This window comes from Alosa alosa, chromosome 2 (assembly GCF_017589495.1).
Source record: "Alosa alosa isolate M-15738 ecotype Scorff River chromosome 2, AALO_Geno_1.1, whole genome shotgun sequence".
Lineage (NCBI taxonomy): Eukaryota > Metazoa > Chordata > Actinopteri > Clupeiformes > Clupeidae > Alosa > Alosa alosa.
This window is the reverse complement of record NC_063190.1, coordinates 14973968-14993718: the sequence shown is the minus strand read 5'-3', so window position 1 is coordinate 14993718 and position 19751 is coordinate 14973968. Positions and strand designations below refer to the sequence as shown.

The following is a 19751-nucleotide window of genomic DNA, read 5'->3' as shown; positions in this document are numbered from 1 at the left end:
CACACACACACACACACACACACACATACACATACACACACACACACACACATGCCATACACACACATGCCATACATCTTGGGATATGTAGTTCTTTTCACAGAGACAAAGGGTAAAGGAACTACAGTTTCCTTTATCAAGGTCTCTCAGTATACCAGGGTTTGTCAGATAAGGCAAGAGACAAACTAACACACAAGTCAGAGATTTAGGACTGAGAAAAACATGGTGAAACTGAGGAAAACCGCTTTTCAAACTGTAAAGTAAGATAACAAAACTGTAGTTAGTTATCAGTGGTGTTTTAGTAGATGTTCTGGAAATTCGGCCCAATGACAGTTGGAGACAGCGAGTTGTTTGTTATTGTTAGCAGTTTTATTACAGTGTTTATTTTAAGTACAGTATTGTACATATGCATGTAATGTATTAACACCATGCAGGTCAATGGTATGAATTTAATTCTTCATAGTAGTGTATTTAAGCTAAAAGATATAATTATTAGTCAGTTTAAATTACTACTCAGATACATTGATTGATATTAGAAATGTATTCAAAGCCATATCTCTAATGCTATTCAGGGCTTCTTCCTTGAAATACATTTTGGCATTACATGACCAGTGTTTCATATTACCAATACATCATAAAGCACACTTGGAGAGTGCAAACCTCCCCAAGCCCAAATGTCTGGGAGTGTTTGTGAAAGTGAAAAAGAATTTGTGGATCTGCTCTTTGATTTGAATTTGCTTCAGAATGTAACAGGTTCCCTATAGCTGGGCTGGTAACCCTGCTCACAGACAGTTAAAAAGATGTGCTGAAAATATACCTCCTTGGTGGACATAATAACTGTCATTTCATATTTAAAACTATGCTTAAGTTGCACTTTATTACATTCCAACAGGTGTTCAGAATTCATTTAATGCATGCATTGTTTGCCATGGGCTCAACTTGGTGGTCTCTTTAGTGGGAAATATTGTGGCTTGATGGGATTATAGGTGTTTGTTGACAAATTTCATAACCATGGCTTCACCACTCGCCAGAGCAGAGTTGCATACCTTTCCAGACAATGCTCTCAGATCCATGTCAATTTGTTGCATTGATATACCTGAATTATTTCTTCTCAAAATTGTGATCAAATTATGTGACTGTATCATGTCAAATCCCTCTGGTTGTAATAACTATAACAGTATATTTATGTTATGTATGCACACATGCAAGCACACACGCATGCACACAAGTATGACACACAGTATAAATGCATGACATAAAAAAACAATATGAAAGAGACCTCTCTGTATATTTTTCTTGATGGTCCCCTAAGGGACATGTGTATGAAACAAGTCATTTGAAAGTCATCCTCCAGCTATGATTTAAGGTCAAGTCTGCCTCACGTTTTTTTATTAGCTTTCTGTCACAGTGTGTTTTCTGTCTCCTCTGAGGCTGACTGCTGCCACCTCAAAATAGATTCACTGAAGGTGTGTCATTGTGTTTTGCTGAAATAACTCCACATATGAAGTCTTGGACTATTTAATATTTCATAAATGGAGATAAAATCTGATATAGTCTAGCCAGTAGGTGTTTTCATAGCTGAAAAGTATTTATCATATTTGTTATCATTTGTCTCCCATATCTAATAGGAAAATGGATACAGTGTGATTTAATGCATTTCTTAAAATCTATAAACATGTATCAGTATCGTGAATAGTCACTCCTGTGAATGTATGGTGTGTTCAAAGTAAGGTTTTGCTCAACCTATAAAATGCTGTTGGAGAAGATATGATAGTCGTTTAACTGGCCTAAGGATGACTAGCTGTCTGACTGACCAGGAAAGAAAGAGTCTCAAAGCAAAGTGCAGATGTTCCCTCACATCTGCTCTGCAGAACCTGATGGAGACAATTCAGATATTCATTTATCCAACCAATCATATTGCTCCATACAGAGGTGACACGTTTCTGTTCAGCCTTTCAGAGAATGATTAATAGATCATTGACAGATTGTGAAGATCAGCCAATTGCAATGCTTGAATTTAAGGTCGATAAAATCAGTTCATACGATGACAGCGAACATGGATCTGATGATTCCTGCCAAATTAATAGTAATAGGGACGGCCCTTGGTACAACCCACAGTCACTTTTAGTCTCAATTTATGATGAAAATTAAAGTAATGCTGCATTAACATTTGAAGTACCTTTAATACCTTTTTGGCTACAAGTTGAATTTAATCCTTTTCATTTCAGTACCCTCCCCACACAAAACTCTATTTTGATATCAGTTGCTCCTGGTTAGTAGAACTTTTAGACAAATAATGTCAATGTAATTAACACATTTTAGATATTCAGTTCACACTGTAGCAGAGTCTTATCTGCCTTTATTTATATAAGTGCCTGGAAATGATGTATCTTGATGTCATCACGGGAACGGCATTCCTCTGTGGCATGAGTGACATATGAATAAGGACGACACCGCGTCAGTCATGTGATAGCGCTGATGGTGGTAATGGTAGTAGCGTGAGAGGGAAAAGAGAGTGATGAGAGAAGAGAGAGATTGTGTGTTCATCTTGAATGAAAGGTATGAGTACTGTGATTGTACTCGTGACTTGTAGGTTACATATGCAATGTAACCTATGTGATTTACAGTTTTAACTGAATATTATACTGTAAGATAATTTGGCATCATACAGGTTTATGTGAAGTTGCTGATATTATGCTGGGAGGTACCAGCTGAATACTGGATATATATTCTGTTTATTTATTGTTAACTTTATAGTACTGTTTAACTCCGCTACATCATATAGCATACTATTTATGTCAGTCATTTTTATCCTCTCACAGCATGCCTGTCATTGTGTGAATGAACCTGTTATATGTTGTGGTGTGAGAGTGTGAACAGGACTAAAATACTCATTTGAACGAGGGGTTAGGGGTGGTGGGAGTGATTGGACAGCTTGGGGGAAATGAGGGTACTGGAAGGGTGTGCAAGTTTTCTGTAAAGTGTCTTCCTGATAGATTCACTTGCGGAGTGGAACTATGTCACACATGACTGCGGCGAGTATGTCTGGTATGTGTGTCACCCTCTGTAACCTTCTAACTGTGACAGACGCAATGTTCAGCCACGGTTATATAACTGCCGGTACAGACGTCATCCTGCACTCTCTCTCTTGGCAGAGGCACGCGGTTGCTGGCGTGGATTCCACCGCTGGAGGCTCGCTCCTACCGGGGGAATGAATAAGACACAGCAAAATCGCTTCCCCTGCCCAGCCCTGGCCGCCTCCACAGCCCACTCTTACGGCCCTCTTTTCCGCTTCTCAAATTACCAATTCTAATGGGGACTTTTGTGTGTGTGTGTGTGTGTGTGTGTGTGTGTGTGTGTGTGTGTGTGTGTGTGTGTGTGTGTGTGTGTGTGTCTGTGTCTGTGTCTGTGTCTGTGTGTGTGTGTGTGTGTCTGTCTGTGTGTGTGTGTGTGTGTATCTCTCTCTCGCTCTCTCTGTATGTGTGTGTATGTGTGTCTGTCTGTGTTCCAGAAAGTGTTGTTGCATCATCATATGATAGGGCTTGTGGCAGAACATCGCTACTTCATTGCAAAATTATGTAAATAGACTGAGGTGTGGGGAGTAGCCAGCCAATAGTGTTGGATGGTCAGAATGACTCGGGGGGGCTCTCTGGTTTCAGTTCAGCAATGGTATTTTTACTTTTTTATTTTCTCTCAGGCAGACTTTTTCATGGTGTTTTGACAGACTCTGATTATGTCTGTGATCACCTCTACTGGTTGGCAGAGAGAGGAGTTTCGCTGATAGGATAGCCTTTCTGGGCTTGTGTGTGTGTGTGTGTGTCTGAGTGCATTTGCTTATGTGGTCATGAATGAGTGCTACTTTATCAGTGAAAATGTGTGTGTGTGTGTGTGTGTGTGTGTGTGTGTGTGTGCGCGCGCGCACATATTTTTGTGTGCATGATGGCAAAAGGTGTGTGTAAATCTAAAAATGTGTGTGTGTGTGTGGGGGGGCTTGTTTGTGTATGTGCCTCAGTGCATTCCTGTCTGACCTGTAAGGTGAAAACAATTAAATCTCAGAAATCCCAGCGACTTTAAACCCCTGTGGTGTGTGTCTGACCCATCAGCCGTGCCTGTGCCTTCTATGAATCCCTGGAATTAGAGCCTTGCCCTGCTAGTGGCCCTGGCTGGGGCCGGCCCTGGCTGGGCTCTCAGTGCCTATTCTGGGCCTCCTCACCTCGTGGCCACGGTTATTCTTGGGCTTGTCGGGTAATCCTGCCTTTATCTGGGCCTTCGCAGGCAGGCAAGAGGTCACTGTCAAGACTTAGGCGTGGCACGGGCCAAGAAGCGTTGAGGGTGAGACTCTGGCGGTTCGTGTTCCCAGACGCCGTTGGAATGATAGATCAACCGTTGAAGGAAGGAGAGGAACATGCTTAGCCTGATAAATGCTGTCGCTGTTGTTGTTTGTCAGAAGTGTTCCCTTGGTATGGAGCGAGAGAGCTATTTGAAGACCTGTGGGTTTAGAGTTTACTCTACACTACAGACAATTAGTTAATTGTGAATAAAACCACCTTTTGCCACAGCTCTGCAATGGAAGAAACCTGGTGATGATGTGTTCCAGAGCTGGCCCGGATTCTTCCAGAATCTTCTCTTATCTGGCCGCTTCTTCCGGCCCTGTTGTGTGTGGATGAACATTTTCTTTCTGGTACGCTGAACGGTTTTTAGTGTATTGATATTTTCCATACCATTTTCCACACATGTTCCTTCCCATGCATGAGGAGGTGTTTGCACATGTCAGACTGCTGGCACAATAAAGACAGAGTGTGAGAAAACAGAAGAGAACTAAAGATAGTACATAACACTTACACAACACCATGAGCATGGTCAAACTCATTACCCTTTCCCAAGATTCCCCCAAGAAAATAAAAATGGAATGACATTAGACCTACCTCCTCTCTTTTCTTTTCTTTCATTTTTCTTGAGTAGGGGGGCAGTAAATCTTTACACAGAGATTTCTAAGGAAAGTAGGCCGTTGACGCACACAATTTTTTGAAAGAGGCATGTGGCCGGCCGGAGAGTAGAATGAGGAGTAATGAGTAATATTCTGGCGGAGAGGCGATGTGAGAGGGAGGAAAAAGGAGCAGAATAGAGGGACTGGAGATGGAGAGAAACAGACCCCCCCACACACACACATACACACACCTCCTGCTGTTGCTTTACAAAAGCATAATTCAACCCATCCGACTGCATTTCCCCCGTTTCTTTCACAAAGTTAAATATCACCTTCAAAAACAAACTCATTAAAATCACACATACTGCCTTCAAGATAATCAGCCTCCCCATTGCCCAATTCCCAACTGTTAGAGATGAATGACAGAGCCATCACACACCTAGCACGTAGACCAACCTCTGAATCCATTTTTCACACTACTCCCATCTGGCTAGATGGGTGTTAAACAGGAAAAGAGCTCTTTTCAACTGAAGTTTGGTCCCCTTTGCCATTACTGCACACACACTTACTGTATGTAGAAATCCAGTAGTACACCTGTCTGTTATGTTGAATACCTTACAAATGGTGCTGTGGCTACATACAATGTTTTGCATCTGATCTAATGTGCTTGTCCTAAGTGAGCAATTCTTTTACATTGTGTTGCATGTAATATATGGTGCGGTGCTGACCTTATGTACTATGTTGTGCTGTGCCTACTGGGGCTGGTAAAGAATGGGCACAAGGGCAATAGAACCGAAAGGCCACCTGTGTTCAATGCATCCTTATGTGAGTGCTTTCTAGTGCTGCAAGGATGTGACTGACGGTGAAGATGGGGCAGATGACAATGATGATGATGATGGTCTTACATCCTTCATTCATTTCTGGCCTTCACCATTCTTTGTGGAACGGGACAGTGTGTGTGTGTTTGTGTGTGTGTGTGTGTGTGTGTGTGTGTGTGTGTGTGTGTGTGTGTGTGTGTGTGTGTGTGTGTGTGTGTGTGTGTGTGTGTTTGTATGTATGTGTCACCCACTACACACACCCTAGAGACATATGGCTGCAGCTCAGGCCCACACTGTCCATTTGCCTCATCCTGTGTGAGTCACTCTGACTTCACAAACTGCTCTGTGCCATGGACGTGATGCCCTGCCCCTTACTTAGTCATGGGAGAGGAACTGTTTACTGCTGCTGAGATGGGCAGGCTTATTAGTAAGCATTTTCTGAATGCTCGGGTGAATACGTGTTATCTGAGCTACGTTTATCTCTATGAGGGAGATACTTATTGACATTTTATTTTTTTAAGGAGATTAAACTTAGCATAGATCTTTTGGGTTGGAGGATGTGGTGAATTAAGACAGGTAAGCAGTGGAAATGGTATGATTAAGTTTGGTATGGCTGAATGACGTAAATGATGATGTCCTTCGATATAATCTTGGGTGATACAATCTGATTTGGGTTGAGCTGAAAATGCCTGTTGTAACTTTTTTACTTGTAACTTGTTTTCTTTTAATCCGTGGTGTCATGGGGAATGCTTTAAATGCAAACCAGGGAATTCCTTATGGGAACATAGGACATTCAGTGCAGTTATATGAGGTCACTAAAACAGATGCACACCAGTAATGTATCCTTAAGCAAACCTTTAACTAAAGCAAGTAAATCAAATTAAAATATAAAATAAATTAAAATCTATCAACTTCCTATTCCCATTACCCATTGAAATGCGAAGACGCTTGAATTTTCGCACCTTCTAGCTTGTGCACTGTACACAGGCATGCTGGTCACAGCGAGTCTGCTCTGTGTAGGTGTAGTTTAGTGTACATGTGTGTGTCTCTAGCGCATGTGTTTGTGTGTGTTTTGAGTGTGTGTGTGTGTGTGTGTGTGTGTGTGAAAGAAAGAGAGAGAAAGAGAGAGCAACAGTTTGATTGAATGACTAGTCATCAATCCATATGCCGGGCACAAGCTGTTACCTAATGAGAAAAAGCCTCCGTGCCTGCTGTGTTTTGAGGGAGAGGAGCTAGCGGCCGAGCTAGCGGCGGAGCAGCTCAGCTCAGTGCGGTGAAGTCTGTGGTGTTTAGTGAAGCTCAGTGGAGTGGATCGCTGAGGGCAGGTGGGCATGTTGACTGAGTGGTGTGCAGAAGGCAGCGCTGATGTCATGTGGGGGTTATGAGGGGGGAGGCTTAAGCCATCTCATGCTCGCTCACCTGCTTCCCACAGGGCTAATTGGGTTTGGTTATGCCACTCTTCCATTACACAAGGTTTTACTTTTCCAATAAAGCAATTTCTTTCAAAATATCTGTTATATAGCTTGTACAAATGTACTACTACAACAACATATTACATTTTATTGGGGATTAAATGTAGTATGTATATAACATAATTCACAACATTTCAATAACTGCTCCCATTTGAGTTCCAGAGGTTTTTAATTGGACAAGTGGCAGAGGAGTTCAGTGATGAAATAATTAAATAACTAGAAATGCAATGCCAGAGGAATTACAATAGTGGATGGAAAGCTGCTGGCTTAATGTTGGTGGGGAGATTCCTGAAAAAAATCCCATTTAATCACTTAATCTTTGAGTTCATACAAACACTTGTACCTACTGTATGTGTCAGGCATTCTTGAGATATCACACTCAAGGTGGGTTTGATCTTGACATTTGACCATGAGTCCATACAAATGTTCACACCAAATTTGAAGCATGTACGTCAAGCCTTTGGAAAATGTAGAGTAGAGAAAGCCTAATTGTATGCAATGCGATAGGCTACCTGCAAAACGGGGCTTTCAGTTGGTGTTGATGACTGCTCATTTTGCACCCAGATAACAATTAGTCATTGAATCTATGTTAAATCAACATTACTTTGTCAAAGTTAAATCACTGAATCAACGTCACACTGCAATATTGATTCTACATCACTTTTGCACCCTTTATTAATATTGAAGCAATGTTGAAATTCTAACTACAGATCAACGGGATTCCAATGGTATTTCAACTAAAATGAATATTGAAACAATGTTGAAATTACAACCAAACTAAAGATCAACGGACCTCAGTAAACCACTATTAATCTGGCAAAATATTGGGAAATTCATATCCTGCTTTATCTACAGCCAGGATAAATTTGGCTAGGCCTAGGTAGGTCTGGTTTAAGCTACACAAGCTTGCATAAATAACCATTGACAACTTATCAGTTTGAAAAGCAAGTGCAATTTATTCACTCTTCTTCATCTAGAAATTCATGTGTGCTGTGCTTTCCTGCCATCCATTCAGTATAGCATCCATAGCAGTTGCAGTCAGCCTGATCCTCCACCATCCAGTAGCAGAGTGAAGCGGCACCAAACAGAAATAGAAGGGGGGGAAAGAGACCGTTGTTAGATAAATATGTTCAACTGAACAAAAAACTAACAGCTAAGCCTACAATCAAGTCATTTTACGCCACAACCTACCACTCATACAAACGTAGTTCAAAACAAAGGCTAAGTTTCAGCCAGTGACTGTTTGCCATAGAAGGCCATTTCCCTCGTCAGGCCAGCTATCGCTAGGAAAGGCGGCTGACAATTTGAGTGTGAAGCTAATTATTACTTAGCTGCAAACACTACCGCCGCCACTGCACACAACCGCGAACCTAGAAGCATTCCCGAGGTCTAGCTAACGTAATATAACTTACCTACTGAATTCTCGGATATCGCTTAATCAAGTTATGAACTTACTCAACGTAATACCAATATTATCAAATGTAGCTAGAGTTAAACTTAACGTCCTCTCTAGAAGTAGCAGCTACGAGTTTGTTGCTAATCGATGACAGGCATCGCCAGCTTGCTTGCTTACTTGTCTAGCAGCTAGCCGAGTCGTTAAAAATAGACTTCACATACTCCATTCGAATGGAGTTAACGACTTAACGTCCTCTCTAGAAGTAGCAGCTACGAGTTTGTTGCTAATCGATGACAGGCATCGCCAGCTTGCTTGCTTACTTGTCTAGCAGCTAGCCGAGTCATTAAAAATAGACTTCACATACTCCATACACATACTACATACATTCGAATAAAAAACACAAATTAATTGTAACTTACATTGGGTGTGGTAGGAAAACATCCGTTTCGTCGTGGTTTGTTGGACGAAGCAGACACCAAGAACATAAACTTTCTTGAAGAAAATGATTGAGCAGTGTGGTTCAAAAGCGATTAATTACAGGATGTTGTAGGACTAGTTTAGGGAGCGCCAAATTGTGTGTTGTATGCAGGTGGACCCGCACCTGATTACTTTACGACCCTTCTAAATGAGCTCCCTTTGTGATGTCACAAGAGATAAAAATACGTTTTTTGTAACATTTTTAATCCCTTATTTCTCAAAAAGTATAAACTTTTCAAAAAATCTGAAATGATAACTCTCTTGTCCAATTCCAGACCTACACAACGGTTATTTCAACATGTCTGTACTTTAAGCGGTTAGAGCTGCATTAACTTTTGAAAAGATAAAAAGAAAAGGTTATGATAATAAGAAGAAGCCAGAAGATTTCAAGATAGTGGATTCCATCCACTATAATTGTGACCTGTCAAGGCAAAACCAGTCGTTTTGGTAAAATTTACAAAATTAAGTTAATGTGCTCACATTAACAGCCATTGACTAAGCTTTCCAACGATATGTATATTGATGGTATTGCAAAAAGTATCGCTAAGATAACCGCATCCAAAGTTGGCATGGTTCTCCTGTCACGATACGCCAAAAGATAGTCAGGGGGCCTATGTGGTTTCTGTGGGATTGAAATGTTAGAGAGTGGTTGGACTGTCTTTAGAGGTCATTGAACATGGAGAAAAATTATGTCTCCATTTTTCTTTACCTGTTTTAACCCTATTTTTGTGAATTTGTATATTGCCTAAATCACTGGCTATGTTGAATAAAGTTCACAAAACAGTTATTTTCTTATTTTTAACAGTATGATTGTATGTCAGTATTATGATTGTATGTCAAACAATTAGAGATAAGATCAATAACCAATCAGTTTCACCAAATACACATACTCCATTGCTGAAAGATAGCAAAATCACAGAATCACAGTTGAGACCTCAAACAACATTTAATTCATTTACATATACACAACATATTAGATCTCACCTCCACAATTTCCTCATCAAAATCTACAACTAGTCTACTAAACCTTATTCCTACTCACCTTCTTAGGACTGCTCTCCCCTTCCTGGATAATGTTTTGCTCTAAATTATATATAATTCAATGCTATCAGGGCATGTACCGCAGTTGTTTAAGACATCTGTTATTAAGCCCAACCTCAAAAAACCTAGCCTTGTATCGATACTGGTCTTCCTGGACCTCAGCGCTGCCTTTGACACCATAGACAATGACGTACTACTTAGGCTTGAAAATTTGATAGGCATCAAAGACTCAGCACTCGCTTGGTTTAGATCTGTGTTTTTCAACCACTCTGCCGGGGCACACTAGTGTGCCGTGAGAGATCATCAGGTGTGCCGCAGAAAATTACCCAAATGTCACTCACTGGTCCAGAAAAGCAACTGTTGCATCAAAGAATTTATAACCACATACTCTTATTGATTGTATCATTGCACTATTTGTGGTATGCAGGCATTGTACAACGGGGGCCCCATATCCAGTATTCACAGAATCATCACATATCCAGTTCAAAATAACAATTAAATTAGATATAGTCACCTACAAATGAAACAGAGGGCGCTTGTTATATTGAGCAGGTCTTGCATAGAAGCCATAATAAGGCCATATCTGTGTATTATTTGAAATTTTAGGCTATGGTATGTTTATTTTTTCTTCACACAGGATTAGTGTGTTAGTGTGCCATGGGACATTTTAAGTGTCAAAAGTGTGCCGTGGCACAAAAAAGGTTGAAAAAAGGTTGATCATACCTTCCTAACCGTCAACAATTTGTACAGTTCCATAATAAACCATCTACCCAGATTATGGTAAAATGTGGAGTGCCTCAAGGCTCAGTACTGAGGCCCCTGTTGTTTAGCAGATGATACATAACTATACCTCTCCATAAAACCTGATGAATTAACACCGTTAGCCAAACTTGACACATGTATAAGAGATATAAAGACATGGATGACGAATAATTTCCTACTTTTGAACTCAGATAAAACAGAAGTCATGGTTTTAGGTTCTAAAAAGATGAGGGATATCCTATCCACATCACAGGCTACATATAGTGTTCCACTGACCTCATCCACAAGTGTTAAAAACCTAGGAGTTATAATTGACCAGAACCTAGCACTAAACAATTACATAAAACAGATCACCAAAACTTAATTTTACCATTTAAGGAACATTTCAAAGATAAGGAAGTCCTTATCCTTACCAGATGCCGAGAAATTAATGTTTTGTCATCTCAAGGATAGACTATTGCAATGCTATTGCAATGCTATTATGCTGACTGTAATAATACCTGTCTAAAGAGCTTACAGCTTATACAAAATGCAGCTGCTCACACACACAAAAAATATGAACATATTTCCCCCATCCTAGCATCTTTACACTGGTTACCTGTTAAAAGTCATTGACTTCAAAATATTACTGATAGTTCTTGGTTGGTTGCCTGCATTGAAAGAGGACACCTCATGAAGACGCTCTTTTGTCTGCTTCTGACAGAAGAAGCACTTATCTATGCTGGCAGCAGCTGCTGCTGAACAAGTGTCCCTCTAGATGGACTTGATGCAGTTGCAGGTGTTGCTGCAGGTTCAGAAGATGGTCTACCGCGTCTTTTCTGAAGACATTGAGTCCTGCCTGCTTCACATGATTTCTAGTAGCGAATCTTAGCATGCTGCAGATGCTCACTGTTACAGGTGGATTTGTAGCATTTCCTGTGCCAAACTGCTTTGTTCTGTTGTAAAATAACTGCACTGTAACAATGTAATCGTTGGCTGATCTGTGATACCCATCTCCATACTCTCTCATGGACAAAAACAAGAAATTTGGCATATGTATCTAGTGATGGGTCATTCACCAGTCCACACATATCTGCCACTGGATACATAGCCCAAAATCTGTTTCTTTTAGAATATGTGTGCCATCACCTGACTAACAGAAAGACACACCTCAGAAACTAGACTGTGCCACCATGAACTATGAAAATGTGCTTGCTCAAATGTAGAAGGCTAGAAGGTCACTATAATATCACCAACCATGAAGAACAGAGCACTATGTGCTTCAAGTTATTCGATATTCTAAATTCTATCACTGCCAGCTATCAACAGCCAACTGTCACTGGTAGTCAGGGATGGATTACTGCACGGGCCTACCGGGCCCAAACCCAGAGGCCCAAGGAGTCAGAGGGCCATTGCATGGAATCATTGCCTCAATATCAACACATCATATCAACACATAGGCTATGAATCTGATTGAAATAAAGTATTGGCCATCCCCAAAATGCACCAAAATACAGGAAATCACATCAAATAAATTTAAAAAATGTCCCCTGCAACAATTAGTGGGGGGCCCTTAATACATCTGGGCCCAGGGGCCTGAAAGTTCATAATCTGTCTATGCTGGTAGTGTCTCTCTTTCTCTCTCTTACACATACACACACCTGTCTGTTTGTCTAGCTGATCCTTTACCCTTTCTTTTCTTCACACTTACATAGGCTTCGGGGGAAGTAAGGGGAGAAGAACACACTTACATAGGCTTTGGGGGAAGTAAGGGGAGAAGAAGTTCTATACAGATTGTGTAGGCTATAGGCCCACTTTTAAAATGTGCTACTGCTACGTCAATGGAAAACTTCTCCTGGTCCATAAAATGACGCCAGGATATTTCTAAAAGTTCATGCTTTTGACCGTTCGTGCCCTGAAAGGCAAGTCTTTCACATTCATATTCGGTTACATCTGCCAAGAACGATAGAGAGCTTACACATTGAGTAACGAGTAGCCTAATGAGTAGGCTACATTTTAGCTCTACCGTAAAACCTTATAGCGGCGTGGACAAATGGATTGACTGCTAATGTGTTTAATCTTCACCTATAGTCAGGGTTTAACAGTCAAAACGTATATTTATCCGTGAAATTTGGTCACAATATGAAAGTGTAGACTGTATACTGTCGAATTATGCAAAAACGTGAAATTCAACATTTGAACCCTTACGTTTGTTTGTTGTGGATTTTCTCAAAATAGGTTTCGCCTTGCAGGGTCACAATTATGTGTAAAGTGTCAAAGCTTACAAAACAAACAAAAAACATCTGATGCAGATCATTTAGATATTTCCCTTTTCTGTCTCAAATACAGCAGAGGGTAATCAGGTTTGATTAAAAATAATTAAGTTCCCCACCACCTTAAAAGGCTGTTTAGTGTTTGAGATTGGTCAGAACCTCGCTGTCCTGAAACTATTTAAATGTTGTTTTTTCTCTTCTGCTGGCAAAAGGAGAGTGAAAGGAGGGTGTGGAAATCATTTCAGTTCGTTTAATATTAATGAAATTAAAGCTGAGGCCATTTTCAAAGCTTTAATCAATTATTTACTTTTATGTGTTTATGCCCCTGAGGTAATTTGTTGGATGGTAATTTGTTATAAGTCACAAATTCACATGAACACTACTAATTTTTTATTTCTTGAGAATTTTTTTTAATAACCGGAGGCTGGTTTAATTACAAAACAATAATTTTGATGTATTGACTTGGGTTTCAATCCATCCTTTCTGGGCTTTCTGATATTTGATAGCTCATGGTGTACAAACGTCTCCTTAAAACAATGGATTACTGAGAGGCAAATATGGGTAACCTATACAGAACAGTTAAATATCACCATACTGGCTACACAATAAAGCATGTTGAAACTATGTTAGACAGGGATGTTCTCCTGTCAGGTTGATTTAGTTTACCGACGTGACATAAGCAGTGTAGCTCGAGGGTGCTATATGTTATGATGTTATGTCAGACCCACAGGATACATATGTGCTAAGTGCAATGCGTCTTTCAGGTATATGTCTCCTTGGCTTGCTCAGTCAAGAATGCTGTGCAATTATTGAAAGTAGGACAAAAAACAATGGATGTCAGAACAGAATAAAACAGAGAAGGCACATTAACATCATAGTAATTGTGTAGTGAAGAGACAGATGTTAGACTAAGTGTTTTTATAATTTCTGAGAGATCAGAATCCCGCTGATTTAAGATCTAATTTAAATGGTGAGAGCTGATCTGTACCCTCAGTATCTCAGCAGAGGAAGAATGGTATGCATTCTCAATTAAAGAGGCTATGAACCTTAAAACCACTTTGGTGCCAAAATGGCACTTATGATTGTAGTCATTGAGATATCTCTTAACAGAAGTGCCTGCTAGATGGCCTTCAGTCAGGTGCACATTTTCAGTACTTTATGCTTTTTATGCCTGTTCATTTGTGTCAATTATAGGGGTGGGAATCATAACTCATTAATCCATACTATTATGAAAACCTACTAAAATGATATCACAAGCAAAATATATGTTGTAAAAGATGCATCTAAAATTCATCACAATATCAGAAGAAGAATAAGGCAATACCAAGCAACTAATTGATCAATCATGACAGCTTAGTTGAGGACATAGTTGCTGCTCTAATATACAGTATATAGGTCCATATACTGTATGTACCAGCCACTGATATTCCTGACCTGTGGTATGACAGCCATGCACTTTCATCTTGATGGGACTGCTTATCTTCTCTGGTGGTTTTATAAGTGAGTGATGTTTCACTCCTAAGTGAGTGACGTTTCACTCATGACCATCATGGTCATGACCTTGCCATGACTGAGAACAAGCTTCATAGACACCTGCCTACCCAATCCACTTTGCTTCGTGTTAGGGGAAGAGCAAGCAGTGCAAGCCTCCTGATGTTATCTTGGAGTGTGTGAACAAAAGGCACGTCAGAAGTCATCACATTGCTGCCTAATCATGCAGAATGGCTCGAGATGTTGTTAGGACTTAGATGTGAGTTATGATATTGCCTGGAGCAAGTCCTTATTATGGAATAGGTTCTATCAGGTTTGGTAGACATACCCTTCTTAAGCAGACATAGCACACCAGTTTTTTAGGTAACAGAGGGCGAAACTCGCATAACTGCAATGATCGCAGGAAAGTGTTTCATAAGACATACACATACACGTAAATCTTTATTAATTAATGACAAATGACAGTAAGTAGAAGTAGCCTGTGAGCAAAACTGCTTGGCTTGACAAAAGGCAGCTCGGAAATATGACATAGTGCCTTAGAACCATCTGAGAATGCAGTTATTTGTTGGCTGGAACGGATTTGTATTGGGAGTCATTATTGATTTTCCTTTATCAATGAATAGGTAGACCTCCTCATGTCTTTCATTTTGCAACATAAATCCTCACACACACACACACACACAGATCCACGTGTTACCATGGTAATGCAAAGAGAGAAGATGAGCTCTGCATCGTCGTTGTCACCTACGGAGAGTAAATCAATGAGGCGTTGTGACATCACCACTTATGTACCCTTACCATCAGGAGCAATGCGCTGCTCATGTGCTCCTCACAAATACAGTACGTACTCTCTCTTCGAAGATATTAAAATGACCCAGAGCCAAAGGCAATAGAAGAGAGAGAGAAAGAGATCTCTCATTTTACAAACCAACCACAGTGTCATCACATTATCCAATCGTCTGACCTACATATCGGAGGGGAAGTAATCTCACGTAGGCGGATGCTGAATAATGCAGAAAAATGTGGGAGATCTTTATGAATCATGCATCACCCTCCGACTCGATGGACTCAGGCAGGCAATTCGCGCCCCTGGGGCAAGCAGAGCCGCCCGTGGGACCTTTGCAGGCTCATGTCAGACTGTCCCAGCATTCACTGGCTTGAACTCCCCTCAGAGCTGTGTGAACGGGGCATGAATAAGCCTCCAGACACCCCACCCTATTTTCACTCACTCACACTGACGAGAATTACATCAGCACAAACTACATGTACAGTGTGTGTGTGTGTGCAATAAATTGTGTTGTTCAGTAGTATTCAGCAAACAACAATTTCCATATACCATATAAGATCAAATGGTTGTGTTGATTTATGAAAGGGTTTATGAAAAGTTTTATGAAATAATTTAATATTTTCATTATTTGGTTGTAAACATGTTATGAGCAGGAATACAAGAAATCAGGCTACTGACAAAAAACTAAAAATGAGACAAGCAAATTGTGTAACCCACAAAACTTGCCAAGGCAAGACTAAGACTACAGTTATGCCCAAATTCAATTCAAAGGCTGTATGACATGACCGCTATTGAGTATTGTCTGGCAACTGCTACACTGATGTCTGGATAATGAGCTCTATACTTAACACTGTTGAAAAAGGCACAGGGGTCACTATAGTATGCCGAGTTTAGTCTCTTAAATGTCGGATGTATTATGCCTATGTAAGTCACTTTAATGATGCAGTGGATTAGAATGATTATATTATATGGTTATATTCTGTTTCATAATATCATTAAGATCACAATATCATTAACTAATTATTAGATATGTTCATAAATAGAACAGTAATTCATAAGCCTTTTTTGCAAAGTTGGACACCTTTTGATATTTGTGGGAGCCTTATGGTATCAAAGGCAAATTGTGTAGTCTCTTTGTAATGGATAAGTGGAGGTGTTGATGTAGAAATCAGTCAGGTCACCCTCGTTTTCTTTTTGCCTGAGAGCCTCCTGCTTAATTATCAGTTATCAGTGTTATTTTTACAAAAGTGGCACAGTGTTAAATGAAAAACAGGTCATCTTAATTATGGTCTTTGAAAAGATTTAATTAGTTTGTGCCATTTTATCTATCATTACATACAAGGATATCACACAAAAATGAAACACTGTAATTGAAAAATATGTTTTGCTTTGTTTTGCTGGAGGAAAGGATGTCTTTCACCTCTCATAATGAAACTCCCATTAGCCAGTTCAACAAGGTCACATGAAGCATTAGATTACTATCTTGTCTTTCACACTGTTCACTGGAATAATCTGTCAGTGCAGTCATAACAATAGCCTGCATCAGACATGAACGCGACATGAACGCTTCTCCATTTTCTGAATCACTGCTTGAAACATGTTTTGCCGACAAGTTTTTCTTTTCACCGGCTTGACAGTGAGTCAGCAGAGCTATAACTGAATTACTTCTTCAGATAATGAGGCCAGGGGCAGATAGGTATGGACGTTATCATACAAGTGTGCTTTTCTGGTTGGAGAGTGATCAAAACCGCTTTGGTCACTGTGCCGCCACCCTCACAACAAACACACTATACCAGCATGGAACCTCAGGGGGAAATACCTCAGCCATTTCACAAAAAGGCAGCTCGGAAATATGACATAGTGCCTTAGAAACATCTGTGTTCCCATGGAACAACGCACACACCAACACACACAGGCTCTTACTTCCACATATACACATGCACACATGCACACATGCACGCACACTCACACATACATACACGGACACACCCTCTTTTTCCCTTTTCTTGTGCTTTGTCTTTTGAGTGCCCACACCCATAAACATATAAAAATGCTTGACAAACAACGGTGTTTTAGTGTAATGTCGCGCAAAGTGATACTTCTTTTAAAATGATCCTGAATCAGTTGTGTTTCTTATTGCCTTTCCATTGCAGGAAGCAGCAGGGCTGTAATCAGTTATTAATTAACAGCCCGTTGCACTGAAATATGGCCCACCTCTCTATGGTAAACAGAACCATTAGTGTTTATGGCTGCTGTCAAGTACACTCACTGCTCATGTTTTCTCAGGATTTTGATGTTATTTTTGTTTGTTGTGGATAAAAAAAACAAAACAAACTTTGTTAGTCATTGACCTGTTCTGGATGTCATGTGCAAAACACAGCTGTAAGTAAATTTACCTTTTTTCATTGAGTTGGCACTGAAGCAGTCGAGAGGTATACATTTTTATCAGTGTGCGTGTTCCCCAGAGATGAACACCATGACCCTGGTATTGTTACGCTGTACCCTGCTGTACCCACCGAGCCAAAGGGGCACAGCAAGTCTTTGTTGTTATTAATTGTGTGTGTGTGTGTGTGTGTGTGTGTGTGTGTGTGTGTGTGTGGGGGTTGCATGCAAGGCAGAGGACTTGTGAGAGGCAAACGTAGAAGCCAGGATGGACATGCTTCCGGAAGCCGAGGAAATGTCTTGGTTTACACTTTGCACCGCACTCTGGATGTTTTGATGAGTGGGAGGCCAAACACCGTCTCTGCACCTGGTTGGTCTCCTGTTCTCTGAGTCATTTGCTGTACGCTATCATAGTGCGGAATGCAGGAATAGCGCACAACTGTGTTGGGATTACCTCTTCCATATGTCTCTGATGACAAGGGTTTATTTGTTCATTTTATTTTATCATCATTTATTTGTTTATTTTTCTATTTGAAGATTTGCCCGTTGATGTTGACATGATGTGTGTGTGTTTTGAACACAGAGTAAGTTTTATTACTTCCTTCTATAAAGGTAGTTTGAGAGTGTGTGTGTGTGTGTGTGTGTGTGTGTGTGTGTGTGTGTGTGTGTGTGTGTGCGTGTGTGCCTGTGTTTATGTTTGTGTTTGAAAAAAAGCCAAGGACTTCCAAAAAAGCCAAGAAAATTGGAAAGTTGGAAAGTTTATGCACATGGACCCACAAGCTACATGCGTGTGCCCATGGCACCTTTCCAGTGTAGAAACATGTGTGTGTGTCAACGCCGAGAGCTCAAGTTAAGTATGTGTATATGAGCACTTGTACGCATGACAGAGCATAGATGTTGGTATTTTTATCCACTTCCTTCAATGGGGTGTGAAATAGTCTTTTGCATTCCTTGGCCCATATTGTAGATGCGGTGATTCAGATGAAGTGGATTATGTCCTCATTATGGACAGAATGGGGAGTGAGTGTGGAGAAACACCTGGCTTATACCTTTCAGTCGCCCCGATGAGTATCACCCTCTGCTGTTCATACACACCTCCTCTCACTCACACACCTGCATTAACTGAACACAGTCAACACACACACACACACACACACACACACACACACACACACACACACACTGAGACGAGTGTGTGCACAGTGGCAAACGCTCTCGTTCTGACTCACTTTCTCACCCTTCATCCCTCCCTCTTCCCTCCCTCTGTCATACACATAATCTCACACTCCTCTCTTCTTTTTCTGAGTCTCTCTCTCTCGCTTGCTCTTTCTCTTTCACTCTCCATTCTCTCCATCGGTCTCACTTTCTCTTACCCGTTCTTTCTCTCTCTCTCTCTCTCTCTCTCTCTTTTTTGTTTGCATTCTGTTGCTGGCTCTCTCGCACACGCTCTCTCTCGCTCTCACTCTCGCTCTATCTGCCTTGCTCCACTGACCCACATTCATTGCCACTTGGCATTACTGAGAGAAAAATCAGCCTCTGAAAAGAGACGCTGTCAAAAGAAAAGTGACATAATTCTGAAAAATTATTATTATTACTTTTGCTCACCCCATATTACAGAAACACTAAAGTCAGTTTGCAGTTATTCTTAAAGGTTGTTAAAAACACTTGGAATAGGAATATTACCAGATATTCTGCTCACATTTGATTTATTTATGTTTAGTAATGTCTGAACCAACTTTATACATTTTTAGGTCTTAAACTTTAAACATCCATCAATCCATTTATGCTAATCATGGCATTTAAGCTGAAATGAAGAGTTTACTCTGTCCTGTAGGTTAAATTGTGCAATACTGAGGTTTATTTCCTTAATTTCTATAATAATAGATAGTAATAGATTAGGAATAACACACACACACACACACACACACACACACACACACACACAC

At 40.4% G+C, this 19751-nt stretch overlaps 1 protein-coding gene across 10 annotated transcripts in view; it reads left to right on the top strand.

Annotated features, from left to right (window-relative positions):
- npas2 (neuronal PAS domain protein 2) overlaps positions 1-19751 on the top strand; it is a 62342-nt gene that overhangs the window by 6568 nt on the left and 36023 nt on the right. Inside the window, exon 1 of one of the 10 annotated variants that reach the window (XM_048227978.1) lies at positions 6298-6321. The exons of 8 other annotated variants lie outside the window; for them this stretch is intronic. The gene's annotated coding sequence lies outside the window, so the exon portion shown is untranslated. Of the gene's footprint in view, positions 1-6297; positions 6322-17782; positions 17806-19751 lie in introns of those variants that run through there. One more of the 10 variants, XM_048227986.1, reaches the window with a different exon arrangement.